The sequence below is a fragment of the Plecotus auritus genome (genome assembly GCF_963455305.1).
Source record: "Plecotus auritus genome assembly, chromosome: 1".
Taxonomy (NCBI): Eukaryota; Metazoa; Chordata; class Mammalia; order Chiroptera; family Vespertilionidae; genus Plecotus; species Plecotus auritus.
The window spans coordinates 12,890,696-12,908,664 of record NC_137770.1 but is presented as its reverse complement, the minus strand read 5'-3'; positions in this window follow the sequence as shown (position 1 = coordinate 12,908,664).

Sequence of the window (17,969 nt, the reverse complement as noted above, 5' to 3'; positions counted from 1 at the left end):
CCCCCGTGCATGAATTTCGTGCACCAGCCTCTAGTTACATAATAAAGTAATCAACAAAAACTACATGATCATCTCAATAGATTTTTAAAAAAAACATCTGAAAATTCCAATACTCTTTCATGCTGAAAAAAAGGCAGGAAGGCAGGAAGGCAGGAAGGAAGGAAGAAAGGAAGGAAAGAAGGAAGAAAGGAAGGAAGGAAGGAAGAAAGCTGGTCAAACAAGGAATAGAAGAGAATCTTAACAAAATAAAGAGCATCTATGAAAAACCTACAGCTAACATCACAGTAGCTGCTGAAAGACTGAATGCTTTCCCTCTGAGCCCAGGCACAAGACCAGGATGTCTACTCACCAACTTCTGTTCAACACTGTCCTGTAGATTCCAGCCAGCACAATTAGACTAGAAAGATGTAAAGGGCATACGTACTAGAAATAAAGAAACAAAGAAATAAAATTCTTTATTTACAGACAACCTGACCTTGCAAATAAAAAGAGCAAAGGAATCCACTAAAAAGTAGTAGAAGCAATAAACAAGTTGCGTGCAGTTTTCAAAGCATAAGGTTGATATACAAAAATTAATTCTACAGGGTGAGGCAAAAGTAGGCTTACAGTTGCGAGTATGTGAAACACAGAGTTTATTCTTGTACTAGAGGCCCGGTGCATGAAATTCGTGTATGGGGGAGGGGGTGTCCCTCAGCCCAGCCTGCACCCTCTCCAATCTGGGACCCCTCGAGGGATGTCCGATTGCCCGTTTAGGCCTGATCTCAGTAGGATCGGGCCTAAACGGGCAGTCGGACATCCCTCTCACAACCCAGGACTGCTGGCTCCCAACTTCTTGCCTGCCTGCCTTCCTGACTGCCCCTAACCACTTCTTCCTGCCAGCCTGATCACCCCCTTACCACTCCCCTGCCAGCTTGATTGATGCCTGCTCCCCTGCCAGCTTGTTTGCCCCTAACTGCCCTCCCCTGCAGGCCAGGTCACCCCTAACTGCCCTCCCCTGCAGGCCTGGTCCCCCCCAACTGCTCTCCTCTGCAGGCCTGGGTCCCCCCCAACTGCCCTTCCCTGAAGGCCCAGTTGCCCCCAACTTCCCTCCTCTGCCAGCCTGGTCACCCCAAACTGCCCTCCCCTGCAGGCTTGATAGCCCCCAACTGTTCTCCCTTACAGGCCTGGTCCCTCCCAACTGACCTCCCCTGCTGGCCACCTTGTGGAAGCCATCTTGTGCCCACATGGGGGCAGCCATCTTGTGTGTTGGAGTGATGATCAATTTGCATATTACTCTTTCATTAGATAGGATTATTATTTATTGTATTATTTTCCATCTGAACAACTATAAACCTACTTTTGTCCCAACCTGTATTTCTATACATTAAAAATGAACAATCTAAAACTGAAATGAAGTAATCCATTCCATTCATAAAAACATCTAAAACAAACCCTGAAATATTTAGGAATACTTTAAAAAGAGAAGTGAAAAACTTGTACACTGAAAACTATAAAATATTATTGAAAGATATTAAAGAAGCCATCAGTAAATGAAAAGATATCCCATGTTCACAGGTTGGAAGATATAATATTATTAAGATGGCAACACTCCCCAAATTTTCTACAGACTTAACATAATCCCTTCCAGCCTCTTTCTAGAGAGAGATCCTAAAATTCATATGGAAATGCAAAAGACACAGAGCAGCCAAAACAATCTTGAAAAAAAGAACAAAGTTGGAAGATATACTTCTCAAAATTTACTACAAAGCTAAAATAATTAAGGCTGTGATATTGGCATAAGGAAACATATGAATCAATGAAATAAAAATGAGAGCCTAAAAATAAGCCCTTACATTTATGGTCAATCAATTTTTAACAAGGTGCCAAGAAATTTTAAAGAGAAAAGAATAGTCTTTACAACAGATGGTGCTGGGACAACTGGATATCCACATGCAAACAACAAAAAAAGTAAAGAAAGAAACTGGATAACTACCACATACTGCACATAAAAATTAACTCAAAACTGATCGCCTAGGAGAAACCAAGATGGCGGCATAGGTAAACACCTGAACTGCTGCCTCACACAACAATTTCAAAACTACAACTAAAAGACAAAACAGACATCATCCAGAACCACAGGAAGGCTGGCTGAGTGGAAATTCTACAACTAGAAGGAAGGAAAAAGCACACTGAGACTCAGAGGAGCTGTGAAAGGCAGAGGTACGGAGGCGCGTGCAAGGGCTGGCAACTGAGTATGCGGCTGGCTATTTCAAGCGGGAGGGAGACCAAAGCTCCCAAATGCTCTGAACTCCAGTTCCGGGCGAGACTCTGGGGACCCAGACTCATTCGGGGAGAAACTGGACTGTCTGGCAGCGGGCGAAACTCGAGGGCGGCTTTCTCTCAGAGGTGCTTGCAGCAATTACCGTGGGACGTTAAGACCCAGGGGCCTCTTAGGACAGGGCTGACGGGAAGCCATTGCTGTTTGCTCCGCCCTGAGATCCCGCCTCACGAAGTCATTGCTGTTTGCTCCGCTCTGAGACTCTGCCCCATCCAAGCTGTGCGCAGAGGCTTTTGCATATGAATGGCCTGGTCCTTTGAATTCTAAACTTACCTAACCAACGGCAGCTGAGTCAGTGAGACCCAGAACATCCAAAAGACGGCCCAAGGCCCCACAGCAGCTTGCATTGCTTCACAGCTGGGCCTCATCTGGGCACCTCCAAACCCCAAACAAAGAAGAGAAATATGCAGATCTCTCTGTAGCTCCTGCTGGGTGGCCTCAGGCAGAGCTAAATTAACACCTCCTTGGAGAGCCAAGAGCCAGTGTACCCAGGGGTCAGAGTGGGACCATCCAGATTACAATTCCTCAGATCCATAAGGGACACACTCAGGGGGCAGACTCAGTGAGCACCAAAGCCCCACTGAAGCAAGTCTTGTCTCATAAGGGTGTCTCCAGCACAGAAGTTCTCCCATCGTAGACACAGCTGATCCTCACAGCCAATTGGCCTGGAGGTCAATTCCTCCTAGTGATACCAACAACAATCAAGGCTTAACTACAACAAAACTGTGCACATAGCCCACAAAGGGGTGCACCAAGAGTGTCCTCCTCAGGTAACTGGGGAGGCTGAGCCACTGGGCCCTATAGGACACCTAGCACACAAAGCCACTCTATCAACTCAAAGAAGCAGCCAAAATGCAGAGACAAAGAAACAGGTCACAAATGAAAGAAATGGAGGAAAGCAAACGACTGGATATAGAGTTCAAAACCACGGTTATAAGGTTTTTCAAGAATTTTCTAGAAAAGGCCGATAAATTTAGTGAGACCCTCGAGGATATGAAAAAGGACCAACTAGAAATTAAGCATACACTGACTGAAATTAAAAATATTATACAGAGACCCAATAGCAGACCAGAGAAATGCAAGAATCAAGTCAAAGATTTGAAATACAAAGAAGCAAAAAACACTCAACTGGAAAAGCAAAAAGAAAAAAGAATCCAAAAAGTTGAAGATAGTGTAAGGAGCCTCTGGGACAACCTCAAGCGTACCAACATCCGAATTATGGAGGTGCCAGAAGAAGAGAGAAAGCAAGACACTGAAAACCTATTTGAAGAAATAATGACAGAAAACTTCCCTGAGCTGGTGAAAGAAATAGACTTACAAGTCCAGGAAGCGCAGCGAACCCCAACAAAAGGAATCCAAAGAGGACCACACCAAGACACATCATAATTAAAATGCCAAGAGCAAAAGAAAAAGAGAGAATCTTAAAAGCAGCAAGAGAAAAACAGTTAGTTACCTACAAGGGAGCACCCATACGACTGTCAGCTCATTTCTCAACAGAAACTATGCAGGCCAGACTGGAGTGGCAAGAAATATTCAAAGTGATGAATAGCAAGAACCTACAACCAAGATTACTCTACCCAGCAAAGCTATCATTCAGAATTGAAGGTCAGATAAAGAGCTTCATAGATAAGAAAAAGCTAAAGGAGTTCATCACTGCCAAACCAGTATTATATGAAATGCTGAAAGGTATTCTTTAAGAAGAGGAAGAAAAAGAAAAAGGTAAAGATAAAAATTATGAACAATAAATACATATCTATCAACAAGTGAATCTAAAAATCAAGTGAATAAAAAATCTGATGAACAGAATAAACTGGTGAATATAATAGAATCAGGGGCATAGAAAGGGAGTGGACTGACAATTCTCAGGGGAAATAGGGTGTGGGGGTGCGGGAAGAGACTGGACAAAAATCGTACACCTATGGATGAGGACAGTGGGGGGGGGGCGGTAAGAGCAGAGGGTGGGGTGGGAACCGGGTGGAGGGGAGCTATGGGGGAAAAAAGAGGAACAAGTGTAATAATCTGAACAATAAAAATTTATTTTAAAAAAACTGATGGCCTATATATATGAGCTACAATTACAAAACTCCTAGAAGAAAACACAGAAGGAATTATTCTTTGTAAACATGGATTAGGCACTGATTTCTTAGATATGACACCAAAAGCATAGCAATAAAGGAAAATTTTGATATATTAAATGTAATCATAATTTAAAACTTTGTGCTTCAAACGACACCATCAAGAAAGTGAAAAGCAACTCAGGGACTGGGAGAAAATATTTGCAAATCATAAATCCAAGAAGGAGCTTATATCCAGAATATATAAAGGCCTATTACAACTCAATAATAAAAGAAAAACATCACAATTTTAAAACAGGCAAATAATTTGAATAGACACTTCTCCAAAGAAATATATAAGTAGACAAAATAGCACAAAATAGCACATGAAAGTATGTTCAACACTTCTTAGTCATTAGGAAAATGCAAATTAAAACTACAATGAGATAGTACTATACCCTTATTAAAAAGGATAAAATTGCAAAGACTGGCCATTCACATGCTTACAACTGTGCAGAACAAGTAGAACTCTCATATTTTAATGGTGGCAATATAAAATGGTTTGGCAGTTTCTTAACTTAAACATACATCTACCATATGATCTAGACATTCAGTTCCTTGGGTAAATATACTCAACGAAAAAGAAATCCTATATCCACACAAAGACGTGTACACTGCTGTTCATAGCAGCTCTATTTGAAACAGTAAAAAAGCTATCACATCTCCATCAACAGGTTATAAACAAATTATATAAAGTCTATACAATGAAATACTACTCAGTAATCAAGGAATAACCTATCTGTGGATTGATGTTTTTCCACCAGTACTGGTAGATTTTCCAATACTAAAAATCTTCATTCATTCTCTTTTTAAATATTGCTTTGCCTATTCTCAATTTATTAGACTTTCTCACTATAATTTCTCATTCTGATCATTCTAATTTCCATGTCTCTTAATTTTTCTCTTTTCCCTTTGTCTTTTTGAGCTGTGTTCTGAATGATTTATTCTGACCTATATTCTAGTTCATTGATTCTTGGGGTTTGCTTAATTGCCTAATCAGTGGTTAAACTCAACAAATGAATTTTGATTTTTTATTACTGCATTTTTCATGAATAGCAATTACAATGTTCTTTTTTAACCAGCTCTGTATCTCTGTCACTTTTAAGCCTCCTTCTCCCTGCATCTGTTTTTTAAACTTGTCTATTACATATGTAAAATAGCCCATTGTAGTTGTTTTAATAATCTGTGACTGGTAATTCCAATACATAAAGCTTTTATAAGTTTACTTCTAGTTACCTATTGTTTCTGCTGATTCTTGTTCAGGTTGTCTTATTTCCTTGTGTACTTGGGTTATTTTTGACAATAAATTATTCACTGACTTCAAAACTTGAAATCAAAAATGCAAGTATACTCCTACAGAAAATATTTGCATTTGCTTACAGATGATTTTAACTTCATGCTTTCATAAATAACCCAGTTTTTTTATATTTAATTTTTTTATTGATTAAGGTATTACATGTGTCCATATCCCCTCATTGCCCCCCCCACTCCCATTCAAATAACCAATTTTAAAATGGGCCAAGGATGTGAATAGACATTTCTTCAAAGAAGATGGAAATTGGCCAATAAACACATGAAAAGGTCTCAACATTATTAGTCATTATGGAAATGCAAACCGGAAACACCATGAGATACCACTTGACACACACTAGGATGGATACAGTAAAAAAGATAAAGTGTTGCCCTACCCCAGGGGTGGGCAAACTTTTTGACTCGAGGGACACAATGGGTTCTTAAACTGACCGGAGGGCCGGAACAAAAGCATGGATGGAGTGTTTGTGTGAACTAATATAAATTCAAAGTAAAGGAGCGGAGGGGAGAGCAAGAGAACCCTCCGCTCTTTCGGCTCCGAACGGGCTGGATCGGGCCGCAGAACAGCCGAACGGGCTGGATCCGGCCTGCGGGCCATAGTTTGCCCACGGCTGCCCTAACCGGTTTGGCTCAGTGGATAGAGCGTCAGCCTGCGGACTGAAAGGTCCCGTGTTTGATTCCGCTCAGGGGCATGTAACTTGGTTGCAGGCACATCTCCAGTAGGAGGTGTGCAGGAGGCAGCTGATTGATGGTTCTCTCTCATCAATGTTTCTAGCTCTCTATCCCTCTCCCTTCCTTCCTCTCTGAAATCAATAAAAAATATTAAAAAAAATAAAGTGTTGGCAAGGATGTGCGGAAACTGGAACCCTCATACGTTGTTGGTGGGAATGAAAAATGGTGCAGCTGCTTTGAAAAAACAATTTGGTAGCTGGTGATGGATGGAGACTTGACTTGGAGTGGTGAACACACAATCCAGTGTACAGATGATGTGTTGTAGAATTGTGCACCTGAAACCTGTATACTTTTGTTAGCCAGTGTCACCCCAATAAATTCAATTAAAAGGAAAAAAGTAATTCTGAGGAATTGGAAGAAATTCAAGATTTGAAAATAAAATTAAGTAGAAATTTTAAATAAATAATAAAAGAAAAACAGTTTGGTAGTGCCTCTAAAACTTAAACACAGAGTTATCATATGACCCAGGAATTCCACTCCTAAATATACCTATAAGATTGAAAAATGTATTTCCACACAAATGTTCATAATAGCCAAAAAGTAGATACAACCCAACTGTCCATTACTAATGAATAGAAAAACAAAATGTAGTATATTTATACAATGGAATATTATTCAGGTGTAAAAAGGAATAAAGTACTGATTTATGCAACAACATGAATAAACCTCAAAAACATTACACTAAGTGAACAAAGCAAGGTACAAAAGACCACATATTATATGATTTCATTCATAGGAGATGCCCAGAATGAGCAATCCAGAGACAGAATGTGTATCAGTGACTGCCTGGGGCTTGGGGGAAGCGAAGAAATGAGTGACTGCTGATGGGTACATGGTTTCTTTCCAGGGTCATGAAAACGTTTTGGAATTAGATAGCGGTGATGGTTGCACAACTTTGTGGGTAGAAAACCCACTAAATTGTACACTTTTATGGTGTGAATTTTATGGTAAAAGCATTATATCTCCCAAAAACATGTATTTTAAAAATTCACATTTTGACATTTTTTATGACCACCACTGTGATGTGAATTTCTCCCATGGTCTGGTGGTTGCAGTTTCCTAAGGACGGGCTTCTTTTTTAAAAAAAAATATATTTTATTGATTTTTCAAAGAATGGAAGGGAGAGGGATAGAGAGTTAGAAACATCGATGAGAGAGAAACATCGATCAGCTGCCTCCTGCACACCCCCTACTGGGGATGTGCCCGCAACCAAGGTACATGCCCTTGACCGGAATTGAACCTGGGATCAGCTGCCTCCTGCACACCCCCTACTGGGGATGTGCCCGCAACCAAGGTACATGCCCTTGACCGGAATTGAACCTGGGACCCTTTAATCCGCAGGCCGACGCTCTATCCACTGAGCCAAACGGGTCAGGGCAAGGATGGGCTTCTTATCCCCCTGATTTACTGGGCATCAAGGCAACTTTCACTGCAGATCCTTGAAGAAGGTAGGCTGAGTTTTCATCCTTTACATGAAAGCAGACACTTGGGATCCTAGAATTATGGGCAGACAGTCTCTGGTTAGCGAACCTTGACTGAGCCCTGTGCTGACTCGTAAGTATGCCTCCCACCCTGCAAATCCACCAAGTTCTTACTCAAAGCCAATCAAGTAACCCCCCCTCAACCACCCAGGTGAGCAAATATCCTCTTCAGTCTTTCAGAGTTTCAGCTTTCTCTTATATTTTGACATATCAATTCCTAACTACCACTTAATTTTTTTTTAATACAGCATTCTTGGCTATTTCCAGTAAGAACATTTTTCCAAATATCTTAACTATATCCCCCCAAAGTGAAAATCCTGTATTTGCTTTTCAAGTTAAAATTAACTCTAATGAGTTAGGACAGGATTTGCAAAAACTAAAGACAGTCTGAAAGTCTAATTTCAGTGTTACTTGTGAGCTTGGGGGATTACTGTAGAGATACTTAAGACTTAAATAACACGTTATACTACAATAAAACGTTTTAAAAGAAGCATGGGTGGGTGATTTGTTCTCTTAGGTAGTGAGGCTCTGTATACAACTAAAGTAAGATTGCAGCAAAGGTACACAAAGAAACCTAAGGGAAAAAACAGCAGAAACATACACACATATGGGAACTTGACATATGACACAGATCAATAAGAGGAAAAACAGAATATTCAGTTAAAAAATACTGGTAAAAAGATTAGCCATATGGCAAAAAATAAAAATTAAGTAACCTAGATCCCTCCACTTCACATTATATAAAAATCATGTTTACACGATTAAGGACATAAATATGAACAGCAACATTTTAAAGCTTTTAGAAGAAAATATCGACTATATCTTTATGACCTCAGGGAAGGGAAAGATGTGTTAAATAAGATGCCAAAAGCACTAAATGTAAGGAGAAAGATGACATATTCAACTCCATGAAACCACTGAATATGCCCATCGAAAACCACTATAAAGAAAGTAGGAAGACAGGCTACTTACTAGGAAAAAGGTATTTGCCACATGTATAAGCGACAAGGGATTAGTACCTAGAAGGGTAATATGCTCATTAGCCTGGACGAAGCCGGGGCTGCGAGGGAAGTCTGGGAGCCAGAGGGAAGCCGGTGCCGGCAGCAGGGAGAAGGAAGGCCCACTCTTGCATGAATTTCGTGCATCGGGCCTCTAGTATATATATAAAGAATATACATATAAAGAGACTTCTAGAAATCAATTTTTAAAAGATTTTTAAAAACAACAAAAACTAGGCAAAAGACGTATATCGACGTCCCATAGAAGAGGAATTATAAAAGGATCAATATCATTAGTAATTAAGGAAATATAAATTAAACTCCCAATGGGGTACCATTTCTCACCCACCAGATAGTTGAAAAGAAAAAAATCAGGTTAAGTACGAAGACTGCACAAACTGTACATTGTCTCAATGTGGTTGAGAAAGGGAACAAAGCAAACCCTTAACCACTGTGGGAGTGTAAACTGGTACAGCCACTTTATAAAACAATTCAGTACTATCTAGCAAAACTGAAGAGCCACGACTCCACTCCTAGGCAAAAAGCTAGGGAAATTCTTGTGGGTGGACACAGGGACATGAATTAGAATGGTAATAACAAGTCGGCTTTTAATGACAAAAAATAAAAATTAAATTTAAAAAAGACTGCTGAAAACTCCCCCAAATCTCCATTAACAGGAGGATGGGTAAAACAGTGGTATAGTCAGACCATGAATGACATACAGCAATAAAAAGCAAACAAACACATCAACATGGATGAAGCTCACAAATGTGTGCCCCCAAAAAGTGATAGAATAGACAACTGAATAATACATCAAGGAGCGTGGAAAGAGAGAGACAATCAGGGATAAAGATACAATCAGTTCTTCAAAAATATTGACTATGTATTATTTCTAAAGTATAATATGGGTACAGGGAATTTTATTTTATTTGTATTCTCTAAATCTGTGGGTGAAATTTCTCATTTAAAAATTAGGTAGATACATGGCTGTGACAGAAAATATGAAAAATATAGAGGACTATATGAAGGAAATGAAAAATATCAGTAATTCCATCATTCTGAAATGACTACAATATTTAAAGAAATAAAGACAACTGATCCTTGAACAACACCAGTTTTGAATGGCATGAGTTTACTTATACATGGATTTTTTTCAATAATACTGTGAAGCATTTTCCTTATGATTTTCTTCATAAAATTTGTTTTCTAGCTGACTTTAGTATAAGAATACAGTATCTAATACACATAACGTACATGTGTTTGTTAATTTACTGTTAATGTTATCAATAAGGCAATAGGAGGCTATTAGCAGTTAAGTGTTGGAGGGGTCAAATTCATATCTGGATGTTTAACTGCATGAGCGGTGGGCACTGCTAAGCCCTACTCTGTTCATGGGTCAACTGTATATTTCTTCTTAAATGGTGTGTTTTCTTCCACTCTCTTTTTTTATTATTATTTACTCTTCTTTATAGCTTTATTGAGGTACAATGGACTTACAGTAAATTGCACGTATTTAAAATGTACAATTAAGTGAGTCAGACATTATGTATACATTGATGAAAGCATCTTCACAATCAAGAAAATGAATACATCCCCCATCCCCCAACGTTTCCTCATCCCCCCTTCCTTTCCCTTGCCCCTATCCCCGAGTAACCACTGGTCTGTTTTCTATACTTTACACTAATTGGCATTTTCTAGAATTCGCCAGGTATACTTTGGGCATAATTTATGCATATATTTCGCTTTAGTAGATACTGTTAGGAAGTTCTGTAAAATGGCTGTACCGATTCACACTACTACTAGCGGAGTATGAGAGTTCCAGGTGCTCTACAACCTTGATGTGACCCTTCATTATTGGCCTTTTCCACTTTAACCATGTTTTGCATATTCCTAAGTAAGATACATATAAAACTACTCATCTGAATAACAACAAAAAAATTAAACGTTCAATGGAGATTGAAGCGGAACTCTTTACAAAGACATTTTAATCAAAGAGCATTTTCTCTCAAATGTATAATAATTATTGAAGCAAAGGCCCTAACTGATGTATCCCTCATGGATTCTGATTTAGTAAGAACATGATTTCCCCGTAAGAATTTTAGAAGAGTCACTGAGATATACATGAAAGAGTCGCATGAGTTAAAAGTTGGGCAGCTCAGCTGGCATGGCTCAGTGGTTGAGCGTTGATCGATGAACGGGAAGGTTATGGTTCGATTCCTGGTCAGGGCACATGCCCGAGTTGTGGGCTCAATCCCCAGGAAGGGCCGTGCAGGAGGCAGCTGGTCAATGATTCTCTCTCATCATTGATGTTTCTATCTCTCTCTATCCCTCTGCCTTCCTCTCTGAAATCAATATTTTTTTAAAAGTAAGTTGGGCAAAGGAGGGGGAAATGGGGGACATCTGTAATACTGTCAACAATAACATTTTTAAAAAAGTAAGTTGGGAGTGTCAATGTACTCAGGTGAAATACTACCCAATAGTTGGCTACAGTATGACTTGTACACTGATAACAGCATTTGCACCCAACAGACCAAAATATGTGCTTGGCTACTTGTTCTCCGCTTTTGCTTCTTCGCCATGAGAGAGGAACAGTGCTGTGAGATACACTTTAACATAAAGGTATTTCCCTTCTATTCTTTCCAGTCTGACTATAAACTGCCTTCTACCACTCTGTCACTTCCAATCTTTGTTTCTCAAAATAAGGACTCAATAGTCTCTATCTTTATTTCATCTTCTATTTACTCCTCAAATTCATTCATATTTGGCTTCCATCCGCATCATTTTACTGAAATTATGTTTGGTGACCCCCTCCTTATCAGCAAAGCCAACAGGCACTTTATCAGCTCCTATCTTCCTGATTCTTCTGACTCATTTGGCTCTGAGATTCCTCTCATTAATCCTCGTCCCTCTCCCGGTTTCCATGACGCCTCTGTGGCTGGTTTCACTCCTTCCCTGACCGCTTCTCGGTTTCCTTCACTGTCTACCTATCACTTAAATATCGGTACTTCCCATCCTTGATCTTCCTCTCTTCTTACTCTGCTTATTTGAATGGTTTCTTCCACTCTCACAGAATTAACTTCCACAATCCAGATGCTTCCAACTTCTACAACTCTGCTCCTGACTTCAGAAAATCCCCACACCAATCTATTAAAACTAGAGGCCCGGTGCACGTAATTCATGCAAGGGGCTCAGCCTCACAGCCCCGGCTTCGTCAGTTCCATCTAATTAGCATATTAGCTCTTTATTATATAGGAGGCCCGCTGGACAGCAATGCCAGATGTCTTGCAAGAATCTCAAACTCATTTTCTCTCAACCTGAATCAGTCTATCAATGTGTTAGGTTTATTTGTAAATTAAATTTATGAAATTAATTATTTATTATAACTCAAGAGGAGCCAAAAAAAGACATTTAAATTTTTTTTTCTTAAAGGGTTAAAAAAGAGCAAATATTTTATGATGTCTTTTCCTTCAGTTATGAAGGTAACTCATTCTCATTAGCAAAAACTACAAAATACAAAAGATAATTTAAAAAGCAAATTTCGAATTCCAGCTCTCAAAAGCAAGTAAAATCAACATTTCCTACTAAAACAACATTTTTTAACCATGATAACATAACATCACAAAGTATTAAATTGGTAAATAGGAGTGTTGTTATTAACTCTCAATATTTTCAAGCCTCCCCCACACACACACACAACTCTATTAACTGCCCACCTGGAGTTAGAATCAGTATAATATTTTAAATACAAAAGCAATCCTTTCTCATGCTGTATTTTAAATATTCTAAACTTTTTTGACTTGGCATCTATCTTACCTACTATACCTGACGTCTGTGTGCAATATACTCCACACTCCATCCATAGCATGAGCAAAGAAAACAAGGTGGAAGAACTAGATGACAAATCTAAAATCTAGCTGGGTGAATAACTCGTGCTTTGCAAAAACCATAGGAAAATGGAATTTTAACACCCCTTCGCGGCTTCAGAAAGGGCCCGGGCTGGGGTCTCCCTCCCTCCAGCCCCGGGGATCCCCACAGCTCACCAGCTCACAGGGAGCCAGTGCCCGCCAGGCCACGTGATCCTGGCTGTACGGGACCCTAAGCTCCCCCACCCCACCCCCCCACACCCACCCCGGCCTCCGGGGAGCAAGCGTCGCTGAGGACGCTCAGGAACAGTCACCCGGGGCCCCAAAGAAGGCGACATTAAAAGAAAAAAAAGTTAGAGACGGAAAAAAAAAAAACGTGCAGAACAGTCGCAGCAAACTCAGCCCGCGGGGCAGGGGGCGAGGGGTCCGCTCGCTGGACCCTGGGCCCGGGACGCTCTCACCCTCGCCCCCCAAACCCCGCGAGTCCGACCCCGGAGTCCAAGGCAGCAGCCACTGGACCCCGCGCCACGCTCGCCCGGGAAGCGCCCCGACAGCGCACCTGAGCCCCGGCTCCCTCCCCGCCGGGCCGGCGTCTCTGCGCGAGGCTCTCGGGGCGCCCTGCTCCACTCCGCGGCCGCCCCGGCGGGTTACCTGCTCCGGGCAATGGGCGCTCTGCCGTCGCCGCCCCAAGGGAATGTGACTCGGGTCACCTCGCGCCCCAGCGCCCCAGGTCCCGCCCGGTTCCCGTGTCCTCCCCGCCTCTCCCCTCCCGAGGTGCGCGCCGAGGCGGGGTGGGCGGGGCCGGCGAGTTGCAGGCCAGGGTACCTGAGCGCACTGCGCCTGCGCCGTCCACTCATTATTTTATCCTCCCCCCCCTCCCCCTCCCCCATTCTTGGCCTCTTCAAGCCCCAACTCTCAGCTACTCCTGTTGGAAAGGTCTGAGATGAAGCCAGGCAGAGTTTGGAGTGTTTTGAGGGATCAGAACAGAGTTAAAGAAGGGGACTAGGGGACAGCACGGGCCTGATGAACCTCTTGGAATAGTGAAGGAAGGAGCAGTCTCTCTTGTCAGAGATGCTTCTGCACCTTTTTTTTTGGAAGCATAGAACCTTTTCTTAGTCACTAGACTTCGTGTTTATTCCTAACTATAAAGTCTTGAGAATCAGCCGCATCTCTTCACTTTGGTTTTGTGGTTTCAGCAGTGGGTACGCTGAAAGGAATGCTAAAGGTCTCCCCTACAATGGCCCTGTCCCCATTCTATGCTGGACTCTAAGGCCCTGGCGAGGAGCTGACTGGCCCTTGTCCTTTTGGCCTCCCATGGTGGAGATCTTAACTCTACCTGTAACGCTGCTGAATGAATTCCTATCTGTAGGCGAAAAGCTCAGCTTTTTGAGAAGCCAATGGGTTATAACTTGAAATAAAGGTAATACTTTTCTTCCTGGAGAGCAGTCTTTTCCAAAGTGGGTTCTGTTCATCTCTAGGTCATGTGGGGTGTGGGGTGGGTGGTGGGGTGGTGTGGGTATAGAATCCAAGGTCAGATTGACCTAGGGCAGTGGTTGGCAAACTCATTAGTCAACAGAGCCAAATATCAACAGTACAACGATTGAAATTTCTTTTAAGAGCCACATTTTTTAAACTTAAACTTCTTCTAACGCCACTTCTTCAAAATAGACTTGCTCGGGCCGTGGTATTTTGTGGAAGAGCCACACTCAAGGGGCCAAAGAGCTGCACGTGGCTTGCGAGCCACGGTTTGCCGACCACTGATCTGGGGGAAAAACACAATATAGTTGCTCTCCTTGAAACGGATGAAGCATTTAGAGGACTGAAAACTGTGTTTTACTTTGTGTCATCCTGCATTTCCCAAATGTGTTTGACCTGAAGGGTGGCAGACTATGCCAACCCAAAACATGTCACTGTGGCACAAGAAATACTTAGAGTTAAAAGCACTTGAAAAACTTCAGATGCAAGAAGGGCATGCTTGTCTTCCTTTTTCTTCCTGGAGGCAAATGAAACTCCAGGTGAAAGATGCCCTCCCTATACCCGAAGGAAAGAAACATTCCGATCACCAGAGAAGGAAGTCAAGGATGAGGGAAATCTACAGAAACCTTGTTAAACTGACCCTTATAGTCCTAGTCACTTCACAATTAACGCATTGCGGACAGATCACGAGAATTCTCGTTCCATATTACACTGTTTTACAAAGTATCATATTTTAGAAAGATATTAGCTTGTAAGAACATGTAATAAATAACTTCACATGCAATGGGTATTTAATTTTAAAGCATGCCTTTAACCTTCACGTGAAACGTTTTTTGTACTCGTTCAATAGAAACTTATCTGGCCACTGGGTAAAGCTAGCAATGAAACTACTGGTCCGCAGTGTGTTAACTACCAGAACTCAAGCCCCCGTTCTTGGTGCATTTTCACTACTTACTACTCTTTGTCCACCTTGGTATATAAATGTCCAGCTCTAACTGCCTCTTTGGGCCTTCAATTTCCTACGGTTGCTCCCCTGTACATGTAAAGATCTGTATGCTTTGCTCTTGTTCATCTGTCTATGTCAATTTAATTCTAATTTCTAGTCAGGAACACTAAGAGGGTTGAGTTTTACCTTCCCTAGAGACCACACAAATCTCTTCTTGAGAAATGCCTCTTACAATCCCGGGGTATTAGTATTCCAACCAACACACTTTGATCAATTCTTCTTTAAAGTCCAAGGACATTCACCTTGAATAAATTTTCATCCTATTACAAATGTTTGCATAAAGCTTTCCCATGAGCCATCTTATTTAATCCTCACAGTGATGATGTACTGTACCTGTGATTATCCTCATTTTACAGTTGTAGGTATTGAGGATCAAACAGAAGACTCTATACTTGTGTACGATGTGCTCTGTTTAAGTGTCAGATGGTGGGGGGCAGGGGAAGAGAAAAGGACAAGAACCTTTATCTTTTACTCCCAATGGCACCGGACATCATAGTTCACTCAAAGGTGTCATGCAAATGTGCTGAATGAATGAACAATGCTTAGTGAATGGGACTGAGTCCTTGGTGCCCTAACTGGACAACCTTCACAATGCAGAAGTTCCAAGAGCAAGAGCTCCCTAATGGTTCTTAGTTTTCTTCCATCTTCTGCCCAAAAAGGATTCCTTAGAAGAATCCACTCTGTTGGCAGAAATAGTTCTTTGAAAACAGAGAAACCAGTTCTTTTCTTTTCCTTGAAATGGGCCTCCTTCCTGTTCCACTTTCAGAGGTGGAGCTACATTGGAAGAAATGGTGATTTTGTACATACACCTTCCTTTGTGCCCCAGTGTCTAACCTCTTCCCACACAAAGACGGTTGTGCAACATTCTGAATAGGCTTTTGTTTTTTGTTTGTTGGATTTTTTTTTTTTTTTTTGCATGTAAAGCTAAGAATTTTATTTTATTTTATTTATTTTATTTTATTTTTAAATAAATCTTTATTCAGATTATTACAATTATTTCTCCTTTTTCCCCCCATAGCTCCCCTCCACCCCTTTCCCACCCCACCTTCTGCCCTTACCTCCCCCCCACTGTCCTCATCCATAGGTGTATGATTTTTGTCCATTCTCTTCATGAACCCCCCCATACCCCTTTCCCCCTGAGAATTATCAGCCCACTCCCTTTCTATGCCCCTGATTCTATTATATTCACCAGATTATTCTGCTCCTCAGGTTTTTAATTCACTTGATTTTTAGGTTGGCTTGTTGATAGATATGTATTTGTTGTTCATAATTTTTTCTCTTTACTTTTTTCTTCTTCCTCTTCTTTAAGAATACCTTTCAGCATTTCATATAGTACTGATTTGGTGGTGATGAACTCCTTCAGCTTTTTCTTATCTGTGAAGCTCTTTATCTGCCCTTCAATTCTGAATGATAGCTTTGCTGGGTAGAGTAATCTTGGTTGTAGGTTCTTGCTATTCATCACATTGAAAATTTCTTGCCACTCCCGTCTGGCCTGCATAGTTTCTGTTGAGAAGTCAGCTGACAGTCGTATGGGTGCTCCCTTGTAGGTAATTAACTGTTTTTCTCTTGCTGCTTTTAATATTCTCTCTTTGTCTTTTGCTCTTGGCATTTTAATTATGATGTGTCTTGGTGTGGTCCTCTTTGGATTCCTTTTGTTTGGGGTTCTGTGGGCTTCCTGGACTTGTAAGTCTATTTCTTTCACCAGGTGGGGGAAGTTTTCAGTCATTATTTCTTCAAATAGGTTTTCAGTATCTTGCTCTCTCTCTTCTTCTGGCACCCCCATAATTCTGATGTTGGTACGCTTGAAGTTGTCCCAGAGTCTTCTTACATTATCTTCAACTTTTTGGATTTTTTTTTTTGCTTTTTGCTTTTTCGGTTGAGTGTTTTTTGCTTCTTTGTATTTCAATTCTTTGACTTGATTCTTGTGTTCCTCTATTCTGTTTCTGGGTCTCTGTATAATATTTTTTATTTCAGTCAGTGTATGTTTAATTTCTAGTTGGTCCTTTTTCATATCTTCGAGGGTCTCGTTATATTTATCGGCCTTTTCTAGGATATTCTTAAAAAGTCTTATAACCGTGGTTTTGAATTCTATATCCAGTCTTTTGTTTTCCTCCATTTCTTTCGTTTGTGATCTGATTCTTTGATCCCGCATTTTCACTGAATCCCTGAGTTGGTAAGGTAGATATTTGTGCTAGGTTTCCAATATGGCCCAGTGGGTCTGCTTCCCCAGTTACCTGAGGTGGACACTCTTGGTGCACCCCTTTGTGGACTGTGTGTACAGCCTTGTTGTAATTAAGTCTTTATTGTTGTTGGTATCACTGGGAAGAATTGACCTCCGGGCCAGTTGGCTGTAAGGATCAGCTGTGTCTATGCTGGGAGAAGCCCGGTGCTGGAGACAGCCTTTTGTTTGTTGGATTTTTAATGTTAAACATTAATGTTTTAATAGTAATGTCTTATTATTTGAGGCAGATCTAAGGCAAAAATAAAAAGGATTTGGGATGCTGTGGGTAACCGTGCTGCTTAGATTTTGTTGTGCATATTGATTCTTTCATTTGGTAGAGACAAATCACTTAATCCCTGTCCTAATTCCTTTTCTTCCTTCCTTCATTCAGTGCACTTTGTAAATGATTTGTGACTCAGTCTAGCCCTGCCACTACCCCCCACCACACAT